Source organism: Mirounga angustirostris, unplaced genomic scaffold, assembly GCF_029215605.1.
Source record: "Mirounga angustirostris isolate CCGP_5_RB_7025 unplaced genomic scaffold, mMirAng1.0.hap1 SCAF_5, whole genome shotgun sequence".
Lineage (NCBI taxonomy): Eukaryota > Metazoa > Chordata > Mammalia > Carnivora > Phocidae > Mirounga > Mirounga angustirostris.
In genome coordinates this window covers 22,915,312-22,939,074 of record NW_026991713.1, presented here as the reverse complement: position 1 = coordinate 22,939,074, position 23,763 = coordinate 22,915,312, and the positions used below count along the sequence as shown (strand labels likewise).

The following is a 23,763-nucleotide window of genomic DNA, read 5'->3' as shown; positions in this document are numbered from 1 at the left end:
AAGGAACTCAGAATGTAATGGAGGAGACAATGTGCAAAAATAATTAAAGTGCATTGTAATAATATTTACATTAGGTGTTACAGTACCATGTTTTTCAAACTAGAGTATTATTATTCTACAAGGGTATAAGAAATGATGTCAGAAAATACCCAAATTCATAGTGTACATATGGTTTGTTATCCCACAACATCAATTGTAGTTGAAAACTTGGGGGCTAAAATTGTTACTTAACTGGTGATAGATAAATATTATTTTTATAATTGAGTCTACAATGCAAAATTCAAGTTAGGATAGCAGATCCTGGGATCTACCATCAATCACGTGACCTTGCTATTGAAGCTTTGTGGTTAGACATTTGTGAAAAACACTGAGAGGGACCCAGAGCTTTCATTCCTTCCTCCCCGAACTTCTCTGTATCAACTGATAATGTAAATTTTATGCCTTTTAATCTTTGTGGAATTAATGAGTACAATACTATGTTGGCTTTTAATGAGGTTACCCTCAAGTGATTTTTTTTCTGTAATTCAATGTACCTTGAAAGAAGAAAAAAATTCCCCTTGCCCTACTACATCGAGGTCCCCAAAAGAATATTAAGAATACATATACAGATGAACATTCAAATCCTATTGAAAATGTACAGACTTCTTTGCAGAGTTTAGTTTTTAACAGAGAAAAAAGTCTTCTCACTAGAAGAGATATCTATTATATTTATAAGGATACATATCTAATAAGCATCTTACCTACCAAGATAAAATGAATTTGGCTAGCATCTAAATGCATTTAGATACTTCCCCAGGCCAAGGACAAATAAAACATTATCTAAAAGGAAATGACTAACAGAATTTGCTATCTGAAGTCATACTTTCATCATACTTATAAATGTATTAAAATTACATATTAAATGAGATTGAAGTTAAAATAGTTTCATCTGAAACAAAAAACTTACTAAAAAATAAAACAAAGTGAAATTCTCATTTCTGAGCTGTTTCTCTCTTGTGCATGATCCCTTGTTGATCTCCTGATAGTCTACATTTCCAAGTCTGAAAGTCTGTCAATAGACAGGTATTTATTAAATACTAATTGGGTACAAAGGCCAGTTCCAAGAACAGTGGGGAAATAAGAAAAGCAATATAAGACCTGGTCTCAGCCCTATAAGAGATTCAATTGGAAAAGCAAAACCCACCCTCTGCTTCTTACAGTCTCTAATGGCAAAATTCTGAGTTCAACAGCAGATCATGTCTTTGACTCTAGATGGAAAGCAGGTTAATGGAGTTCCAGAGAACCAATCAAGACAAACCTAGTAAACCAACAAGTTTACAGCTGACATGATCGCAATGCCCAACTTCCTTCTGCACAAAGAGAGTTGCATTAATTAATTTAAGGGAAAAGATGTATCATACAGTTTACAGTTTATATTTTTATAGACTGCCCATTATTTACTAAATTAACCAGCAAATTGCTCCAGGAATTCTCCTTTGTGGATGTAAGAGCAATGAGAATAACTTCTATACTTACATTATTCTTAGTTACTCTTGTTTTCTTCTTTGTTACTTCCTCAGCTTGCTTTACTGGCATCCTCAAACATTCAAACATCACTGTCTTCCTGCAGCTGAGTTCTAGAAATACCAAAGGAAGTGAACAATCTGAAAACACAAAGGAAAAACACAAGCTGAAAATACGGGAGTCTTCTCAAAAATGAACTCAATAGCCTTGAGTACCATTAAGCCAGATGACGTAGACAGTGGTAAATTTTTTGCTGTGGTATACACTAGTAACCATAAATTGATCCTTTTTTTTTTTTTCCAGAAAAATACTGGCACAAAACTTCCTAAACAATGGTCCAACCATTACTGATGCATTTAATGGGAAAAAATAAATTGTTGCATAAAGTTTTTTTAGTACATGCATGTTGTGTTGTTAGTTCTGTATGGATATAGATGATGTTGTAGATTATAAGGTTAAACCAAGACACAACCGTGGGACTAGGCAAGATGAAGAAGCACACAAAGAGAAGAGAAATAAGAAATGAGCCATGAAAGAGGGCACGTTCTGCATGGAGCACTGGGTGTTATATGCAAACAATGAATCATGGAACATTGCATCAAAAACTAATGATGTAATGTATGGTGATTAACATAACATAATAAAAAAAAATAAGCCATGATTTTCAGACCAGATGTTTGTATTTGAGCTAGCATGTTCTTAGAACATAATACGTCATGAAAGATTCTCCTGGGAGGCCAGACATATTTGGAGGGGGAATATTATAACCTCGAGCAAACAATAAACTGTGATGTGGCAAATTTCCTTCCTCATCTATATTTTAGGTCATTTTTGTACAATGTGAGAATAAATTTAGTGGATCCTATCTGGGAGTACCCTTACTAGTGGATCCACAAAACACAACTTGTCACAAGGGTAGAATGAACATCAAAAATCTATTGTACAGACTGTAAACTTTCTTTCAGAATTCACTATCTTTCTCTAAAAGCATCCACCTCCTCCTTCTTACTTGGAGCACTTATAACAACAGTATCAACTGTCTAGATTTGACTCTTGACTTACCCAAGATTACTAATAATCTTAGGAAGTTTACTTAACGTCAAAGGTTTTTTTGTGAAGATTAAATATGATGTGGTACTAATGTACTTAACATACAGTAACTGCTTACTAAATGTTACAGAAAGAGACAAGGAGTAAGAGGTAGGTGATGATATAGATAGATAGATAGATAGATAAAAGATAGATGATAGATGAGAGGTAGGTGATGACAGATAGGTAGATGATAGATAGATAGATAGATAGATAGATAGATAGATAGATAGATAATAGATAGATAAGAGAGAAGGTGCTTTTATTCAATGTTTACTTTCAAAATAATGGTTTATATTACATGGAGTCACAAAGATGTTGTTACATGTGTGAAGTCATAGCTTAAATTTAGACATTTTATAGTTTTTTTTTAAAGATTTTATTTATTTATTTGACAGAGAGATACACGGTGAGAGAGGGAACACAAGCAGGGGGAGTGGGATAGGGAGAAGCAGGCTTCCTGCTGAGCAGGAAGCCCGATGAGGGGCTCGATTCCAGGACCCTGGGATCATGACCTAAGCCGAAGGCAGACGCTTAATGACTGAGCCACTCAGGCGCCCCTATTAAATTTAGACATTTTAATTTGTTTTAAATTAAAACCTTAGTGGTATTGGTTAATTTCATAATAATGCCTGAGAATCCTGTTGAGTGGAAATGCTGCCTGGTTGTCTTCTCTTTGTTCTTAGATAAGGGTTGTCTTCTCTTTGCTAGTTGAAACTTAACAATTTGAAATCAGCATCTTGCATTGTTTTGAGCATTTATTTTTCAAATCAAATTCACTTCTTGGTTGGGTAGGTTCTAACAGTGATATTAGACAAAGTTTCAATGTATTAAAACTGCCAGGAATAAATAATTCATGTACAATTTAGAGCAAAATAATCTAGATAAATACTTTTGCTTGCAGTTATTACAGAATAACTAGTACCAGATTCGCTTCCTGCTAAAGACAATTCTGTACCTAGACAAAGTATATAAAAATACCTCAGCACAGGGGTATTTTCCTTGAGAGGAGGGAAACACACAAAGTGAGGCCCAGTGGAGATTGGCAATCTCCCTGAGCCGAGGAAGCAAGGATAGAGTTCCAGGTGGCTAAAGTGACTGAAATCGGTAGGGCTAGGGAATGGAAAGAGGAAGTCACACAGATAAAGTGAGGCTCACAAGTAAGGTGAGGATTCATTGTAGGCTCTTGGCCCAGAAATTATATTTTACTAGCTACATGGGCATCCTTTAACCCAGTTAAGTTGACACATAAAATTAACCATCACAGGCCTCCTCTGTGACTCCTCTACTTAGAGATAAACTTACTCCAGGTCAGGAAATTATCCAGAGACTACGGAGGCAAACAGTTTAGAAAGTGCTTTTACCAACATTTCCCCTTATACTCAGCAATCTCGTAACCTCCGTTTTAGGAATGAGGGAACTGAGGCTGAGAGAGATTGATAAGGCTTTCGGCATGGTCCTAACTCTGCTGGTTCTGATTCTGGTCTCTCTTCATGACACCACAGCTTTGAGATGAGGAAAACAATGAGATTAGTGACCTGGGCTGGTAAAGAAGGAGGAGACTTGGGGCAGATCATGACAAGGCAGCTGTGAGCAGTTACGGGAATTCCCAACGGGAACCGTGTCAGGGAAGACAGTAGATGTGGTATTTCAGACAGAGGACAGGAACCTGCATCTGCAACCATCCGGTCTCTTCTCTTTTAAAGTTCACTTAAACTTTTCTACTCACTAACAACAGAAGTGATGTGGGTTCTTTTTATTAACTTGCATAAATTGAGGAAAACCTTATAATAGTCTTTCTACTAAACTCCAGGATCATCCTACACCAGAGCAAGGTATTCAAAAGTTCATCATATCTGGCTGAGTTTTAAAGATTTCAAGAGCATGTTCCCTGGGATTTGCTTGGCTATGCACTACCATGCTTCTCTAATATACTTGTGTAACTATTATACAAATTATTGATTTTGCAGGATTCATATTCTCTGCAATTTCTCATTGATTAGTCCAGGGTTGATTTTATTGAAGACTAAACAAGGACCTCCAGGAATTTAAGAAGCCCAAAAATGAATGCAATTCTGGATTTCATTGTATCTACTGAGTCTGATGTGGTAACTTTGCTAGCATTTGTTAGTAGAAATTCCTAAGTACCAGCACAAAGCTGGGAAGCTTCTGGCAATTTTAAGAAAGATTTTTAAGTTCCATAATAACAGTTTATTGAAAGCACCTCTGATTTTCTTGTCCTGCCCTTTTTTATGGGGTTGGTTGTTTTGCTAAATTAGGTTTGAGGTTCACTCGCTTTGTTATAGCACAATGTTAATGAGGCCAAAATGCCAGGCTCTGTCTCTGTAGTGACAAACTGTGCCCCTAACCTCCAGGAGTTTCCCTGGTAGATGAAAGCAGGGAGGATATTTCTACAAAACTGGAAAAACAACATTAGGGCCTGAGCACTGAGATGGGCATCACTTTCATTTATATAAAATAGCAAATTGTTCCCCTCCATTAAAATAGAAAAACCCAAAGGAAATTATTAGTGTCACAGAAGAAATGAAGTTGCAAAAAAAAAAAAAAAGAAAGAAAGAAAATTAGAAGGTCCAAAAATGATTAACAGAGAACCATACCCATAATTTAAAAGATGGAAATTTTCAGCCCTTTGGCTTGAGATGCCCCAGTGATTACTCGGCATAAATGTGCTAAACAGTCCAGGTTGCACATTGAGTAATTAAAATCTGATTAGTTCTTATCGAGTTAGCAAAGGGTGCTGCTTTTTACCCCCCAAACAAATTGGCAATGCACCTGAACATTAAATTTAATTTGTCATTTTGCACATTTCACTGGCCCTATTATAACATACTTAAAAGCACATTTGCCGCTCTGTCCTTCTTTGACATCAGTTCTTTCTACACTATGTACATTAGGTAAATACTAAAATGTAGATAGGACAACATACTTTTAAAATTCTCTCATTTAAGCACATCACATGAGCTCATTGTAATTCATGTTATCAACATTGCTTCTTCTTGGCAGTCACTACCAGCAAAAAATAATAAAATCTGAATGAACAAATTACTGTTTAAACTGCAGTATTTTTGATAATTAGCAGATATATTGAGGGATAAATATGGGGGGTATCTAAAAAGGGAAAAAGGGGATTCAAATTTAAATAGGATTTTTTAATGTTTCCCCCATTGTGCAAAAGTCCATCTTTAATTCATATTACAGTGAGTAATTTGTAATGCTGTGTCAAAATAGATATGCAAAAAGGATATGCATTTGAATTTTAAATCTGATCCCTAAGTTTGAATTTAATATAGCACCCTAACTGAGTCCTGTATGTGGAAGAGGAATTTTGAATCTGTTTTGAATGTCACAAGGATCAGCAATCATGCATAGTGTTATCATTGTTCATTATCTACCATGACTTGTGAAAGGAACATGAAATGGCATTAATCATTATTTTCTACTACTAATAATATACTTTCGATGCAAATTTCACCATTTTCTAACTATCTGGCAGGAGGAACTTCTCCTTCATTGCACCTACAAACCACCCCTTCTCCTTTATTCTTGATTTGCAGCTGGAGGCTTTGGTGACTGATATTTGTGATAAAATGCATCCCCCAAAGGAAAGATTTAGACCTGCTGACATTAAAGAAAAATTGAACTCCTGATCCCAAGCCCAACCTAGAATCATAAAATCACTGAACCTCAAGGGACCTCAGGAGTTATCTAATCCAGCCCTCATTTGTCAGACAGGGCAATAAAGGCCCATTTGGTAGATTGACTTGTCCAAGGTCACCTGGCTTATTAAGGGCAGATAGGGAAATGGAAGCCAGAGCTCCTGACTTCAGGCTGAGTGTTCTTCCCACAGCACAAAATGAGCAGAATAACATCACCTTTAGAAGCAAAGGCTTTGGGATCAAACAGACATAGGTTTGAATCCTGATTCTGCCAATTATTGCTTTAATTTCTACATCTGAAAAATGTGTAAGCTAATGGTACAGACTATGTCATGTCATTGTGAGGATTAAAATGATATAATGCACATAAAGCACTTAGCCCTAGGCCTGCCAGAAAAGTAAATATTCAATAGATATTAACAATGGATATTGTCCAGATAAATAACTTAATGTCTCCCACTCTCCCTCCCCATATAAATATATATATAAGCACGACAGTGGAATAGGACCTTGTTGACTTACCTCTTGAACCCTGGTGATAACAAAACAAGACCCAGGGGCACCTGGGTGGCTCAGTCATTAAGCGTCTGCCTTCGGCTCAGGTCATGGTCCCGGGGTCCTGGGATTGAGCCCCGTATCAGGCTCCCTGCTCAACGGGAAGCCTGCTTCTCCCTCTCCCACTCCCCCTGCTTGTATTTCCTTTCTCATTGTGTCTCTCTCTGTCAAATAAATAAAATCTTTAAAAAATAAAAAATAAAATAAAAATTAAAAAAATAAGGCTCCATGTGAGATGTGAGGAAAACTGCCATAGCATGACAACAGTTTTCAGTTCCCCTGCATTGACAAAGCCCCTTATGAACCACAATGGAATGCATCATCGTGTTTCAACACTAAGAGACAGGCAGAGAAGACACTCTTAAATCCATTTAATAGTGAAGCAAATGGAAGCTCAGAGAGGTAATGAGTGACTTGTCTAAAGGTTATACAGTCAGGAAGGATGAAGTTTGGCTCTGCCTCTGATATCTCTTTGGATGCTTCATCAACAAGGAAAAACAAGAGATTCAAAGAAGTCCAACATCACATCAGATGTAAGTTAGATCTTCACTCATGTGTCTTCTACTGCCTAAAATGACCCCAGTGATCTTATTTGTCTGCCCATCCAACTCCCAACACAAACCTGTCCCCTTTAGCACCACTGGAAAATGAACAAACATGGTGATGGGATATGAGAAGGGAGCTGGTGGTCTTTACCCAATCCAATGTTGCATGTGCATATGTGTGTGTGTGTGCACACATGTATGAGTAGTCAAGGGGGAAGGAGAGGAGACGAGGAGAGAGACAGATTGACTAGGAAGGCTAATTGCTTAACTGGAAAAGTTCAACTTGTCAGTACCAGGATAAGAGTCCTAAGTACTATTAAGTAGCTAGAGCCTAAAAGTCAGAAATGGAATAAGGAGGCCACTGTGGCAGCTGCCATCTAGAAGGGGCCCTAAACCCTCATTAGGGATACAGACGAGTGTATCCACCAGAACTCTCCCTAATGAGAACACAGTATGTGCTGTGTAATTTGAGAAGGTCTTGGGACATGGGACTCCACAAGAGCCTTGCTCCAGTGTTGCTGTATTAATCTGGACTTTTGGGGTTCAAATAAGATGGCCATATAATTTATCCTCCCAATCAGGACACTTCTGAGAGTGAAATAAAGCACTATTCATAATTATGCTGAGACAATAGGTACAAACCAGGGCTGTCCCAAACAAATGAGGACATATGCTCACCCTAATTTGTCAGAAATTAAATCAAACTAGCTTAATCAAAAGGGCATTTATTGGTGCCAATGTATGAAAAGTCCAGTGATAAGTCTGGCTTCAAAGATGCCAGAACCCAGTGATTTTGTCAAGATTCAGCCTCTCTCTCACTCCATCTCCTACCTCACAGTGGTCCCTAGCACCTCTAGGCTTACATTGTGCATTCTACCAACATCAGCTTTTCCTTCCCAACACTCTACCAAAGTCCCTGGACAGGGTTTCATTGGTCCCCTTGGATCACAAGCCCATCCTGATCCAGTCCCAGTGGCCATGAGGAAATGGAATAGACTGATCAGTTAAATCCAGACCATAAAGCCACCTCTGGAACTGGGGCTAAGGGAGAAGAAGAGTCATCCACCCAAACCACATGGACAAAGCTCAGGCAGGAGATGATTCCCCAAAAGAAAAGCAAGGCATAAATTTGCAAGAAGGGGGATTCCACTGGGCAGGACTTTTGTTTGGCTAATAATAATACACAACATTTTTTGTAGGATCCCTATGCACTAGGACTCATGTTAATGTTGCTATATGGATTATCAAATTCGTTAAACTAAATACTCTTATTATAGATGAGGTAACTGTGATACATAGAAATTAAGTAACTTGCCCAAAGTCACAAATCAAGACATAAAGAGGCCAAGATTGAAAACTAGGCAATTGGATTCTAGAGTCTATGCTCTTAGCTCTTACCCAGGGTGCCATCCCCTGCAGACTGTGGAAAGTACATTGGGTCAGGTCTTGGAACAAGAGAGAAAATGTTCAGAGCTACCACCAGTGGCCCTCTGCTTCCAACATTTTTACAACTCTAAAAAAATGTTGAACAATTATTTGATATTACTAAGGTGAAGTTATGCTCAAAAATGCTCCTGCCCAGAGCCTTGTATGTTTGGTTCAACTTTGAGTAGATTAGAAGAAAGAACCTAATACTGAGACAAAAACAGACACATAGACCAATGGGACAGAATAGAAAACCCAGAAATTGACCCTCAACTCTATGGTCAACTAATCTTCGACAAAGCAGGAAAGAATATCCAATGGAAAAAAGACAGTCTCTTCAACAAATGGTGTTGGGAAAATTGCATAGCCACATGCAGAAGAATGAAACTGGACCACTTTCTTACACCATACACAAAAATAAACTCAAAATGGATGAAAGACCTCAGTGTGAGACAGGAATCCATCAAAATCCTAGAGGAGAACACAGGCAGCAACCTCTTTGACCTTGGCCGCAGCAAATTCTTGCAAGACACATCTCCAAAGGCCAGGGAAACAAAAGCTAAAATGAACTATTGGGACTTCATCAAGATAATAAGCTTTTGTATGCAGAGAAAACAGTCAACAAAACTAAAGGCAACCTATAGAATGGGAGAAGATATTTGCAAATGTCTTATCAGGTAAAGGGCTAGTATCCAAACTGTATAAAGAACTTATCAAACTCAACACTCAAAAGACAAGAATCCAGGGGCGTCTGAGTGGCTCAGTCACTTGAGTGTCTGCCTTCGCTCAGGTCATGATCCCAGGGTCCTGGGATCGAGCCCCGCATCAGGCTCCCTGCTCCGTGGGAAGCCTGCTTCTCCTTCTCCCACTCCCCCTGCTTGTCTCGCTGTGTGTGTCTCTCTCTCTGTCAAGTGAATGAATAAAATCTTAAAAAAAAGAAAAAAACAAAATGAAGAATTCAGTCAAGAAATGGGCAGAAGACATGAACAGACATTTCTCCAAAGAAGAAATACAAATGGCCAATAGACACATGAGAAAAATGTTGAACATCACTCAGCATCAGGGAAATACAAATCAAAACCACAATGAGATATCAGTTCACATCTGTCAGAATGACTAAAATGAACAAATCAGGAAACAACAGATATTGGCAAGGATGTGGAGAAAGGGGGACCCTCTTACACTGTTGGTGGGGATGCAACCTGGTGCAGCCACTCTGGAAAACAGTATGGAGGTTCCTCAAAAAGTTAAAAATTGAGCTACCCTATGACCCAGCAATTGCACTACTAGGTATTTATCCAAAGGATACAAACACAGTGGTTCAAAGGGACACATGCATCCCAATGTTTATAGCAGCAATGTCCACAATAGCCAAACTATGGAAAGAGCCCAGATGTCCATCGACAGATAAATAGATAAAGAAGATGTAGTGTAAACACACACACACACACACACACACACACAGGAATATTACTAAGCCATCAAAAAGAATGAAACCTTGCCATTTGCAATGATGTGGTTGGAACTAGAGGGTATTATTCTAAGTGAAATAAGTCAGTCAGAGAAAGATAAATATCATGATTTCACTCATATGTGGAATTTAAGAAACAAAACAGATGAACATAGGGGAAGGGAAGGAAAAATAAGATGAAATCAGAGAGACAAACCATAAGACTCTTAACTATAGGAAAAAAATCTGAGGGTTGATGGAGGGAAGGTGGGTGGGTGGATGGGGTAACTGGGTGATAGACATTAAGAAGGGCACTTGATGTAATGAGCACTGGGTGTTATATGCAAGTGATGAATCACTAAATTCTACCTCTGAAACTAATAATAAACTATATGTTAATTAAATTGAATTTAAATTAAAATTAGAAAAAAATAAGAAGAAAGAACCTAAGAGTGCCTGGGTGGCTAAATCAGTTAAGCATCTGACTCTTGATTTCAGCTCAGGTCATGATCTCATGTCCTGGTATCTAGCTCTGCACTCAGTGGAGAGTCTGCTTGAGATTCTCTGTCTCCTCTCCCTCCCCTCTCTTCCCCTCCCCCCCAACTTGTGTGTAATCACTCTCTCGCTCTCTTTTTCTCTCTCTGTCTCAAATAAATAAATAAATCTTTTAAAAAGAGGAAGAAGAACGAGAATGAGAACAAGAACAAGAACAAGAAGAAAGAACCTAGAACCAGTCAAGAGAAGCATCCTTTCTATTGATTTACGGCCCCAAAGTCCTGATACAAATTACCTCAGTACCTTACAGAGTCCCAAGGCCCTGCAGTCAACCAGCTTCTTGGAATAAGGGAAACTGGAAGCAGCTTTATGTCTGCTTCAACTGTATCTCTAGACTCCCAGCAGGGCAGTCACTCAACACAACTGAGAAGGTATGCTCCAATAGTGGGTCCAAAGAATTCAAAAAGTCTTCTAATGACAAACAACAACAAAAATTTACCTCAAAGAATGGGGGGGTGGGGAATAGGGGGTGGTCCTTGCAGACTACTTTTTTACAGCAAAGAATTTCTAATTACAGTTATGCAAAAGGCATTTTAAAGATTCCAGAAATAACTTGGTTGTGTTAATGCGGAGCATTATTTGGCAACTTGTAATGCAAGTGTATTTAAATATATTTGGCCATGTTTACTTACACATTCCTAAATTAGACCTGAATAACTAGCTGATAGATACATAGTACAAAACAGCTTGTTTGTAACAGGAAAATTGTTCAATCTGTCTTCCTTTATAACTGAGCTTCCACAGCCTTGATTTATTGGTACGGTGGTTCAGGAAATTTGTCCCACATAGAGTTATAGGGAATCACTTTCATTTGTATGCTAACTGCTTTTGATTTTTTTTTTTTTTTTTTAGCCTCATCAGTGGCCTTGATGATTGATTTTCAGTCTAGCTAAACCAGTTCGTATTATACATATTCCCCAGTAGGAAAGAGATTAGCTTAGCAGACAGTACACTTCATGGCACAAAGGAAGTTCTGGTTCATTCCATTGACATTTGAAAGTTTCCAAGGAATACACCACATGAGCAAAGCTTCAGGACTTTTGAAGGAAATATTATAACAACAACCAAAAAGAAAAGGATGGCAATTCTTTACTGAAAGGATAAGTATATTCACAGTAAAGATACACACAATAGCTACACAATTATTCAAGAATTTAGGCTCTGGGGTCAAGACTCTGGAATTTGAATCCTGGTACCACCACTCACCAGTTATGTAACCCTAGGCAAGTACATAACCTCCTTAAATCTGTTTTCACACCCAAAAGTCGGAGTCACTAACAATATGAACAACATTGAATTGTTTGAGGAATAAATAAAACGATGCATGTGTAACATTTTTATCATGGTTCTTGGCTCATAGGAAGCCCTCAGTAAATACCAGTTGTTAATTGTTAGAGTTGCAAAGTAAATAAACACAAGGATATCTCTCTGGCCACCAAATACCTAAGAATATAAAGGGAATGGAATGCAGAATCACCCAAACAAGATCGACAATTTCCACTTAGCTCTCTGTGATTTCCCTGCACACAGGTTAGAATTTATTCTGTTGACTATGTTCAACCCACATTTGTCACAGTGTCCCACTCAAGGAAGGAGGTGGGATCATTATTCCAAGCTCCTTTCAATTGATACAGTAGTCAATTTTCATTCATTTCAGAGATTACCTTCCTGACCCATATCATATCAAACCCTGACCATGTAAACAAAGCCTCTGTCCTATGCATTGCCTTCTGTATCTTTTGTTATCAACAACACCACTGATTCTCCTCCAAAAGACTAATAACTAGTTGCAAAATCTGATGGTGGGCTTCACATTTTACTTGAGGCAAGAGCTAGACAGTGCATTTCCCATTCTTGTCCCCCAGGGAAAATAGGGATTTAGGTTTATGGTATATAATAGACATTCCTGTGGTTTCTGTCCACTTATCCATGCTCTTTTCCTTGAGGACAACCACTGGATTTCTTTTTGGGAAGTCCTTCCAGCCCTTTGCAAATAGTTACAAGGAGGCTGTCAATCAAGGTGCCTACCTCTCTGGACATATGATCTGTACTAGTTTCCTAAAGGTATTGAAACAAATTACCACAAACTTGGTGGCTTAAAACAAGAAAAACTTATTTTTATAGTTTAGGCAGACCTAGCTCAAAATCAAGCTGTCAGTAGGGTTGGTTCTTTCTGGGGACTCTGAGAGAGAAACTGTCCCATGCTTCTCTCCCAACTTACGGTGGTTTTTGGCAATCCTTAGCATTCCTAGGCTTGTAGACACATCACTCCAATAACTGCCTCTGTGGCACATCACCTCCTTCTCTGTGTGTCCATGTCTTCTCCTTTTCTGCCTCATATAAGAACACTCTCATTTGATGCAGAGCTCACCCCAAACCAGTATGGCCTCATCTCTACCCTACCCTAATTACATCTGCAAAGACCCTTGTTCCCAATAAGGTCATACATTCTGAGGTTCTGGATGGACATGAACTTTGAACGGATACTACTGAACCCATTCCATGACCTAGGTCAACCCAACTCTCTTTCCCTGGAAAATCAAAAGATTTGAAACAATTTGCAAGACATTCATTCCACCAGCAGAATCCTGAAGAGACTGCCCACTACTAGGTCTTATTACCTACCTCCCAGAAACTTCCCTAATCCCCTTGTTGCATGGCTGAGCTATTCCAAGTCTCCTTCATTCTGCACATTACCCAAGATGCAACCAATCAACTGCCATGTAGCTTAGCCAGGTAGAATCAGTTTCCTCTACTAGAATCCAAAGGAGTCTAAATCCAAGACTGGAACATCTAAACCACCTAAGTCCTGCAATGTAGAAATAAGAACAATGGGATGTCAAGGCCTGTGTTTTACACTTTCCACTAACTAAATATTCCTTTGGTCACAACTCCTCCACCCATATAATTTAGATTTTATTTCTGGGAACTTTACCTAGACAGTGCATTTCCCATTGACTATGTTCAACCCACATTTGTCACAGTGTCCCACTCAAGGAAGGAGGTGGGATCATTATTCCAAGCTCCTTTCAATTGATACAGTAGTCAATTTTCATTCATTTCAGAGATTACCTTCCTGACCCATATCATATCAAACCCTGACCATGTAAACTTCATAGTAATTTTTCTAGAAGTCTTAAAAGTTTATGCAAGTGTGTAGGTGATAGTTCCTGGCATCCTCCCAAAACCTGAAAATGCTGACAGACTGACTAAGCTAAGAAGTTATCTTGTAATCCTAGGGCAGACTAATTAAATCCTACACATTGACATTTTTGGCTTAAAAAAATGATAACTGCACTAATTAGCCTGTTAGAAAATATTCGTATTTCATTGTGCCAAATGAGAGGGGATTCCTTATAATTGTTCCTACAGGATTGCGAGTGACTGCTATGGACATGATTTAATTGCAGGAAACGTCATTACCTTCTAAGTCCCATCACCCACTTAAGTACCGCAGAACCTGAGGAGGAATCGGAGCCGGGTGGGCTTTCAGGAATCAGGGCTCATTACCAGTGGGCTTCAAAGATTCTAGAATATAATGAGTCTTTGTAAGTCAAAAGAATGTGGCCTCTGGCCTCCTCCTGGATCCCACCCTGTCTCGGGACACAGGGAAGCCAAAATGCAAACAAACTAGTACAAAGAGTGAACAATTAAAACATTGCAAACTTTGGAAGACACCAACAAAGTTGTATCACGTGTTTATGAAGAACATTTGGAGCTTTTGGAAAAGCATTTACTGAAATAAAATCCCTAAGGATTTACTAAATGTCAGGCAGTGAAATTAAAATATCAGTATAGCGCAGAGAGGTCAACATAGAATTAATAACATGGAGGCAAATTACTCAATTCAACAACAATTTGACCCATCTTTGGGGATGCCTACTATGTGCGAGGCACTGTTGTAGGCCCAGCAGGGGCTACAAACACGAAAAAGAGGCTCTGGCCCCCAAAGAGTTTATAATCCAGTAAGAAGGGTAGGAGAAGAATACAAATTCCAGAAACACAAGAGGGGAAAAGTAAATTCTGTAAGAAAACAATAAATAAAAATGCTAAAAGAAAAAGGATTTCATCAGCTGCAAAGATTAGGGAAGGTTTTCATAGGAGTAAGTAAAAATAGGGCTGGTCTCTGACTGACACATATGTAGAAAAGATTAAACAGATGGAGAGTTAATCCAAGCAAAATCATACAGATAGGAAATCCCACATTGTATTCAGAGAACAGAAATTAGCTTATTTTCCCTAATATATAGGGCTCCATCAAGAGGGAGACATGGCTGGAAAAGAGTGGAGCTACCCCAAGAAGGGCCTAGAGGATAAGTACAAGGTCTTTTTTTTTTTTTTTTTAAGATTTTATTTATTTATTTGAGACAGAGAGAATGAGAGACAGAGAGCATGAGAGGGAGGAGGGTCAGAGGGAGAAGCAGACTCCCTGCTGAGCAGGGAGCCCGATGTGGGACTCGATCCCAGGACTCCAGGATCATGACCTGAGCCGAAGGCAGTCGCTTAACCAACTGAGCCACTCAGGCGCCCAGTACAAGGTCTTTTTGATTCATGGAGGGCAAGGGGGAGCCACGGACAGTTTCTGCAAGAGAGCAATCTGTTCAGAACGGGTTTAGAAAGATTACTCTGCAGGCAACATAAATGATAAATGAGAGATCAATCAGTTGAGAATGTGACTCAGTTTTAAGCAGAAGGGTTGGAAAGAAACCAGGAAGGAGGGTGGGAGGACCCATGTGCAAGAGATGAAACAATGTCCACACCCAGAGTAGAAGTTCTCAACCCTGGCGGCATGGTAGCATCTCAGGAGCACTTTATTAAAATACCGAAAGCCAGGTTTACCGCAAGCCAATTAAATCAGAACCTCTGTGGTGGGGCCCAGGCATTGGGATGCTTGAAAAGCTCACCAGGTCATTCCAGTATGCAGACAGTCCTGACACTGACTTCAAGGCGTAGTCCAGGAACCTGCAGGCCCAGCATCACCTGGGATCGTGTTGGCAATGTAGATCCCCTGACCACTCCACTCAGAATACACCACAAGATGCCCAAGTGATGGGCCCATGCACATATAAGTTAGAGAGGCACAGGCAAGTGCTTCTGGGGCAGGCCCTGAGATGCTGCTGCTCTAACCAGCACCCAGGTAAAGCCAAATCAGTCCACAGACCACACTTGAGAACATATGAGCCATGCCAACTCTGGGTATGGCCAAGCCACTCACTAGGGCTTCTGCTGTGTTCCTGCGGTCCATTTTCCTCCCCTTTGCTCCACTTCCTAGTGTCAGACCTCATCCCCACCTCCGCACACCAGCTTCACAGATGTCAAGAACAACTCCAGGAAAACAGTGTTGGCTGTTCCTCAAAAAGCTAAACAGAATTACAATATGACCCAGCAATTCCACTCCTGGGTATATGTCCAAAAGAATTAAAAGCTGAGACTCAGACACTTGTATGCTGATATTCTTGCAGCATGATTCACAATAGACAAAAAAAAAAGGTAGAAGCAACCTAAATGTCCATTGACAGATATATACATGTGAGTGGGACTCCTGCCCTTCGGCTGGACCACAGGCAGCTGACTGAGGACCTTGTTAACCCGGAGTCCTGTCCACCCTGCCTGCCAGGGGCTTTGTTCTCCCCACTCACACTGTTCACACTGCTTCCAATGCTAGGAATCATCCTCCTTTCCTGTATCAATGTTTTTCTTCAGAAAAGGAAAGCACCATCTAAGCAGCTGAAGTTCTCCACTGTCCGGCCAGAGAAAAACACATTGTTTCCCCAGTCTCAACCGTACTGGCTCCATGTGTTTCCAGATCCTCCTGCTGCAGTGAGACAGGCTAATAGAGAACACCACTGAATCGTTCCCTTTCTGTTTTCCTTGATAATTTACTAAAATAAAGGATCGATTAGTGTCTGATCTGATCATGTCAAATGAGGGGCGCCTGGGTGGCTCAGTCGGTGAAGCATCCAGCTCTTGATTTCGGCTCAGATCATGATCTCAGGGTTGTGAGATCAAGCCCCACATCCGGGTCTGCCCTGGGCGTGGAGCCTGCTTAAGATTCTCTCTCTTTTGGGCGCCTGGGTGGCTCAGTCGTTAAGCGTCTGCCTTCAGCTCAGGTCATGATCTCAGAGTCCTGGGATCGAGCCCCGCATCGGGCTCCCTGCTCGGCGGGGAGCCTGCTTCTCCCCCTCCCACTCCCCCTGCTTGTGTTCCTGCTCTCGCTGTCTCTCTCTCTGTCAAATAAATAAATAAAATCATAAAAAAAAAAAAAGATTCTCTCTCTTTCCCTCTGCCCCTCCCCACCCCACCCCCCCTAAAAAAATAAAAATGTAAAACAATTCTGTATCAATGTAAATAAGATTATCTACTACAAATAGATATTTAAAACATATATATATATATATATGATGGGTTACTATTTAGCCTTAAAAAGCAAAGAAATTCTGACACGTGCTACAACATGAATGAACCTTGAAAACATTATGCTGTGTGAAATAACCCAGACACAAAAAGGCAAATATTGTATGATTCCACCTATACGAAATATCTAAAATATGCAAACTCACAGAGACAGAAAGCAGATTAGAGGTTATCAAAGGCTAAAGGAGGAGAGAATAGAGAGTTATGGCATAATGGTTACACTTTCTGTTTGGGGTGATGAAAAGGTTTTAGAAACAGCAGTGATAATTGCATAATGCTATAAATGTGATTAATGACACTGAATTATACACTTAAAATGGTTAAAATGGCAAATTTTAGGTTATATATATTTTTTTCCACAACTAAAAAGAAGACAAATTCCATCCCTACCATTTACCTGGGGATTCTGAGGCCCCTGCTCCTGGTTCCTGGCCCTTACTCCTTACTCCTGGACTGCTCCCATCCTCCCAAATGGGCAACTCTCTGGTCTCCAACCTAAACTCACACTGACACCAAAGAAACAGAGTCTGTGTTGTACCTTGATACCTCAAATCAAAACATGTGGCATTTATCCCCAATCTCCAGGTATGTGGGTTGTCACATCCCCTTCGGTTTATGGTAGGATCAGCACTCTCTGCCAGGCCTGCTGCACTGTCCCTTCTACTCCTAAACAATCCCAAATAGGTCCAAGCTCTTTACTCCACCTTCCCAGAGGATACTTAGAACACTCAGCATCCCAGCTTTTATGATACTGCCAAAAAGACCCACATTCAATAAACTCACTCCTAGGGGCAGGAAATAAAAATTCTATTTCAAACAACATTAGAGCACTCTTAATACCCCAAACCCATGAGACCTAAAATGACCAATATGAATGGAGTGAAAATATGAGTCCTCCCAAGTACATTTTCCCCTTGAAACTGAAAGGATCCAGCTTGATGTTTGGTACAATGACAAATTGTTCCGGGCAGATTTTCCAGAGTAATCCAAGATCCCTGAGTCCCTCTACACAAATTGTCTACTGTGGTGACTTAATTTCATGTTTTTAGTTTTAAGGAGAAGGGATTTGGATAAATGTTCTAATGCAGTAATTAGCAGTTACATTAATAGCATTGATTTCCCATTATGTTGTCCCATTATTCTAATTATATTTCTCTTTAAACAATTTTTCAGACTGTAATATTCTACTTGGATGAGCCTGATACCCTGGATAACCTCCCCTCTCCATTGTGCACCCAAACTGATAATGAGTCCTGTGCTATTTAACCTCACATCACACTTTTTTTTAAAAAATCCCTCCAAAGAGCCCTGGGTAAATATTCTCTCTTGAGCAATTTCCTCCAGGACCCAGAACCAACATTGCAATAATCAGAGCAGGTGGTCATTTGGCAGAGCTCTCTACACAAAGCTCCTTGACATCCCACTAATATGCCTGAAATCCCACCCTTGAAGAGCCCTTTTGGGGGATCTTCAGGGGTTTTTTCATCTTCAATAGTTGCTGAAAAGAATAAGCCATATCAAGCAACAACTTGGAGAGAATACCATTTATCCAAAGCATATGAGATGCACCAGATGCTCCCATTGAGCTAACAGTCACACACTACTTACTCTATGTTTGTGGCCACTATTCTAAGGGACTTACAGATATTAACTCATTTGCTTCCCCAAACCTCTGGGTGGTAGATACCATCGTGATTCATATCTTACAGATGAGGAAACCAAAGCTCATCCAAGATCATCAAGCAAATAAGGAATACAGCCAGGATTCAAACACAAACAGGCTGGCTTCAGAATGTGTGCTTATAACATCTGCTCTTCTGCTCTTTGATATATTTATTATTCAGTCAGCTCATGAGGCAGGTATTTTATACCTGTTTGGACAGATGAAGGAGCTATTGATCAGAGAGGTTACATAATTTACCCAAAGGCTCACAGTTCAAAAGTACCCCAGTTATGATGTAAACTCGGGAGTGTCTGACTCCAGAGACTTGTTCTTTCCCTTTTGCTGCCAAGAATATATCACAACATCCAAGTATGATGTCTATTTAAGAGCCAGACCTAAACAACTGAGAAATGAGAAACAAGGAAATAGGTCACATGGTCTACTAACTAAGGGTTAAAGTGGCAGAAAGATATGGCAGAGCCTACTAGCTAATTGACAAACCTATATGCTCCTCTTCCTAGGCACACACTGCATTTCCTAGCATCCTTTGTTGTCAATGTGACCAAATGACTGAGTTTTGGCCAGTGGCATATGGGTAGAAAATCTTGTAGCGCCATTCTACCTCTTTTCTCAGACCCCAGCTGAATGGAGAGCCTCTGAGAACCTAGAGGGAGGAGGAGCCCTAAGAGTGAAGAAGCCTGGGTTCCTGCCTGGCCATGTGGAAGGCTGCCCAGCTAGGAATAGACCCAAAGGATTGTGACATCAAGAAGTGAACTTGTATTGTTTTAAGCCATGGAGATTTCAGATTGATCTCTTCTAGCAACTAGTGTCAAATTAACTAATAAAATAGAGAAGTTGAATGCTGTCATCAAAATCTTAAAATGTGTGTTCTTGATTTACAGTTGGGTTTTGGATAGAAGAGAAAAAAAAAATAACAACTCCGATTGCAAAGCTCGAGATCATGTGATATGTATCCACAAAACTTTTGGTTAATTTGTCCCTGCAGTAACTTGGAAGGCAGCTCACATGCCTACTGGCTTTCACTCCAAATGAAATAAGCTGCCGTTGGAGGTTTTGAGAGCCGAGTAACAGACTCTGACCTTAGTAGGCGGATCACTATGTCTGTGGTGTTGAAAACAGACTGGGGGTCAAGAATAGGAGCAGGAAAACCAGTCAGGGGCTACTTCCACTGACCACAAAGAGTGAATTCTTGGAACAAAGGCTTTCCTCCTACAGCCCAAAGATGCTGGGTTCTCCTGAAGAATGTTTCTGAGCCACCAGGCCAGACAAAGTTATTACCACTGGTTCTGAGAACACTGTTGTTTTAAATTGATGACTAATTTCAAAAAATAAATTGAATATGAATAAAGAACATGTACAAACGTATTCAAATTCTGTCTTTGTTAAAATTTTTTCTCATATTGCTTTAACATTATGTTCACATTAAGAAAAATTCTGCTGATGCCCCATCTACGTTAGGGGTTCTTAAATACCTAATTTTTTGCCTGTAGAATTGTGACTTCTCTAAATCTTGGATGCATAAAAATATAAATATTCCTTAGAGGTCTGTCAACTACAACAGGGACTGAGAGATTTACAGTTGACCTTCTTGAGTTCCCTTCTACCACCAAAACTCCCCAGGGTATTAGCATGATGCCCATCAAACCAGGTAGTAGGAAAAACTACCTTTAATACTTCAGTTTAAACTTTCTCTGTCCCAGCCCTCATGTAAGCCCAGAAAACACATTCCTGCATGGGCACGCTACATTTATTTTTCAGTTACAAATGGCTGAACCAAGTTTATTGTCTCTCCGCCTATAGTTCTTATCATATACGAGTAAAATCCCAAAAGATTCACAGGCCAAATTCTGATTTAACCAGTGGTTAGGACCACAGCCCCCCATGCACTGGATCTGCTTAATTGCCTAAGCCAGGGAGGTAGGCTACTTTGTCCACAACTTGTTTCTGATCCATGTCATTACTGATATTTACATCTTAGAAGCTCAGGCTCTTGTGGTAGGAGTTGTTTGAAAACTTTTTAAAAACTAGAGTGGATGGCCCAGGAGCCACAGTTCTCCTCAAATGGAGGGAGGAAGGACTCTCTTCCAAGTCAGTATTCAGATGCCGCTCACACTCGCCACTGCTGACATGATCCCTTGAAGGTACTGAGAAGGAAAATGCAAAAATGGGACACCCACTGTTTTCCTGTTTGCTGAGCATTATTCAAAGGTAGAGTCAGTCGTTACTGAAATAACTTAAACTGTGGAGAAAATATCAAAACAAGCCTATTATGCTGGGACCCAACCATTACAGCCAAGGAAATAATACAATAAATCCTTTGAAATGAAGAAATATAGCAAGAGGTACTTGAAAACTGAGAGGTGTTTTGTCACCAAATTGCAGCATTAATAGTGCTTTGATGCTCCTTGCTGAACTGTATATTTCTACACTCAAAATGATTATTAGGAAAATCATACTTATTTTATACAACTCGTTAACAAAAAGGAAGAAAATAAGATGACGTTTTAAAACCACAAATCTCCTTTATAACTAACTGTGAATCTGAGGATATTGGAAGAGGGAAGCAAATGGAAAGGGAAAGAATAATTCTAAACCGTGTTACAGTCTTGGGTGTAAATGAACTATTATCTCATCAGTAGAGGATAAGTACTATTTGGAATATGATGCTGCAGGCTGGCAATATTCCCTTCCTGATAATGAAAGGAAACTAGGAATCATAGAAGAAGTTATTTCTTTTTTCATTATCAGCAGGACCCTGGTGTCATTTCTATATACCTATGGTATTTCCCTTTTTTTTTTTTTTAACAAACTTTTCTTCCCTACAGATATACCCATTTATCCCAACTAATGAAATGCCACTTGAATTTACTCTATTTAATAAATACAACACGTTCAAAGAATCAGAAGGAAATTGGATACTCACAGGCACACTGCTCCCTAGGTAAGGCCTAGCTGATCACCTGCACCATTTTCAGACCCTCGTAAATGCTTGCCTGCTGTTCTACATGTCTGTTTACCCAATCTCATTTTAATTTGTTAAAGGAAGTTGGAAGTCATGACTCAGCTATAATGTGGCAGCATTTGAGTATTAAAAAAAATGCAAATCTAACAGCACACCCCTAATGAGATGTAGCAAGCTCATTTTTCTTCATATCATTTCTAATTCAGTCTTTTTGGTTTAGGGGAGCATTTATGTGGTACATGGTCATGTTTAAACTTTATTTTATTACTCCTAAGCTACTCCCACATTACTAGTGAACTTAAGGACTAATTCTGAAATCTGTTGGCTTAGAGACATATGTAAACACTTGGGAAAATATATTTTTTCTACATAACCACTGCACTGAAAAGGGAGAAATGTCTATGCCTGTGCTGTTCTAAAACTCCCTGTTCTGCCTGTGCACACAAGTGACAGCTAGGTTTCAGAGTTCCCAGTGTCTTCAGACATATGCGATGCATCTTTCTCATCTGTCTTAAGTTTTCTTTCTAAATAATGCATAATTCCATCATTAATCATCAGGTGGAAGACCTCCCAAAGGGTACATAGTTGTCTTAATTTGGATCTCGGGTAGAGGTAGGGTTGGGGAGGTGATCTCAGGAAACACCATGAGCAAATGAGGAGAGCAAGAGAGGAAAGGAAGGAAGGAAGGTGGGTAAAAGTTGGGTTAATGAGGGATTACTCTGTGGGCAACTGGGACTCTGTCCCATAGGGGAGTCTCTGAGAGATTGTGTAGAAAACACCTCAGAATTGCTGAAGGGCAAGGAAATAGGTTATTAATCTTTCTAAACCTCAGTGGTTGAGAATTGAGGGTTGCTCCTCATTAACTCCTTAGTGCTTCCGGCCTGCCCTGTGTTCTAGTGGAACACACCTCAGTAGCCAGAGAACACCCTAGGGCAGAGAGATGCAGGAAGCCACCAGTAAGTAAAAGAACTTCTATGCTGCTGACATCCAAGAAAGGCAAGGGAATATGGACCAGGAGAGCCAGCAAAGGTTACCATGCTCTGAAGCAGGATGATGGCAGACTTGCTTTGAATCCCTGCTTCCCTTTACTCATGGGGTGACTTAGATCCATGACTCAAGATCTCTGAAGCTCACTTTTCTACAAAATGAGGTCTCTGATGCTGATGTCTCAGAGTTATACTAAGGATTCAGTATAATGATGTGATACTTTATGTAAACTCCCAGCACAAGACTCAGCATACAGTAGGTGTTCAATAAACACTAATGATGATGATTATAAGCTTTATTAATTATGATGCAAAATAAATACCCTCTCAACTGCTGCACCTCCTTGCAGAGGGGAAGAAACTCCAGCTGCAGAGCAGGGTGTATAACAGAGAAATGAGTTCTCATTGAAACTCCTCATCTAAACTTACTTCTTACACTTGAAAGAAAAAAAAATCATGCCATGGAGTCTGTGGGCTTCAGATATCCATGTTATTCTGAGGGAGATGTTGACTCTGATTTCTATTAACCTTAACCCTGAGACCTACTTTTGCTCCTATCCCTCGAGCAAAGTTACGATCCTCTTGGGCTAATGGTCCCACAAGACTGAATCACACCAGTCACCTTCGTCCCAACCCCTCGACCGTCCTTCCTGTGAGGTGAAAGAGACAGAACATAGCTGTGATCAGGTAGTCTTAACTGTTCATTAAACAAAAGAACAGAGCCCTTAAGTTCTAGCAAATGTCTGTTGATTTTGTATAATGCCTAGCTTTTCATATTGTAGTCCTACTTACTTTGTTTCCCATCTCTATTAAGAGAAAACAGTAGAAAAAAAACAAGTTCATGCTCCCAAGGTTATTCTAGTAAAACAATGTCTCCCCGAATCTGGGTGCTATTAACACTTTTCAATGTCAGTAAAG

General features: G+C 39.8%; 1 long non-coding RNA gene across 2 annotated transcripts in view; it reads right to left on the bottom strand.

Moving 5' to 3' along the window:
- Positions 1-775: 775 nt before the first annotated feature.
- The window catches only part of LOC129045772 (uncharacterized), a 306,077-nt gene continuing 283,089 nt past the window's right edge, over positions 776-23,763 (bottom strand). For both annotated transcript variants that reach the window (XR_010411381.1, XR_008505924.2), the window contains one exon: positions 776-1,643. This is a non-coding gene — a long non-coding RNA (uncharacterized LOC129045772). The remainder of the gene's footprint in view (positions 1,644-23,763) is intronic.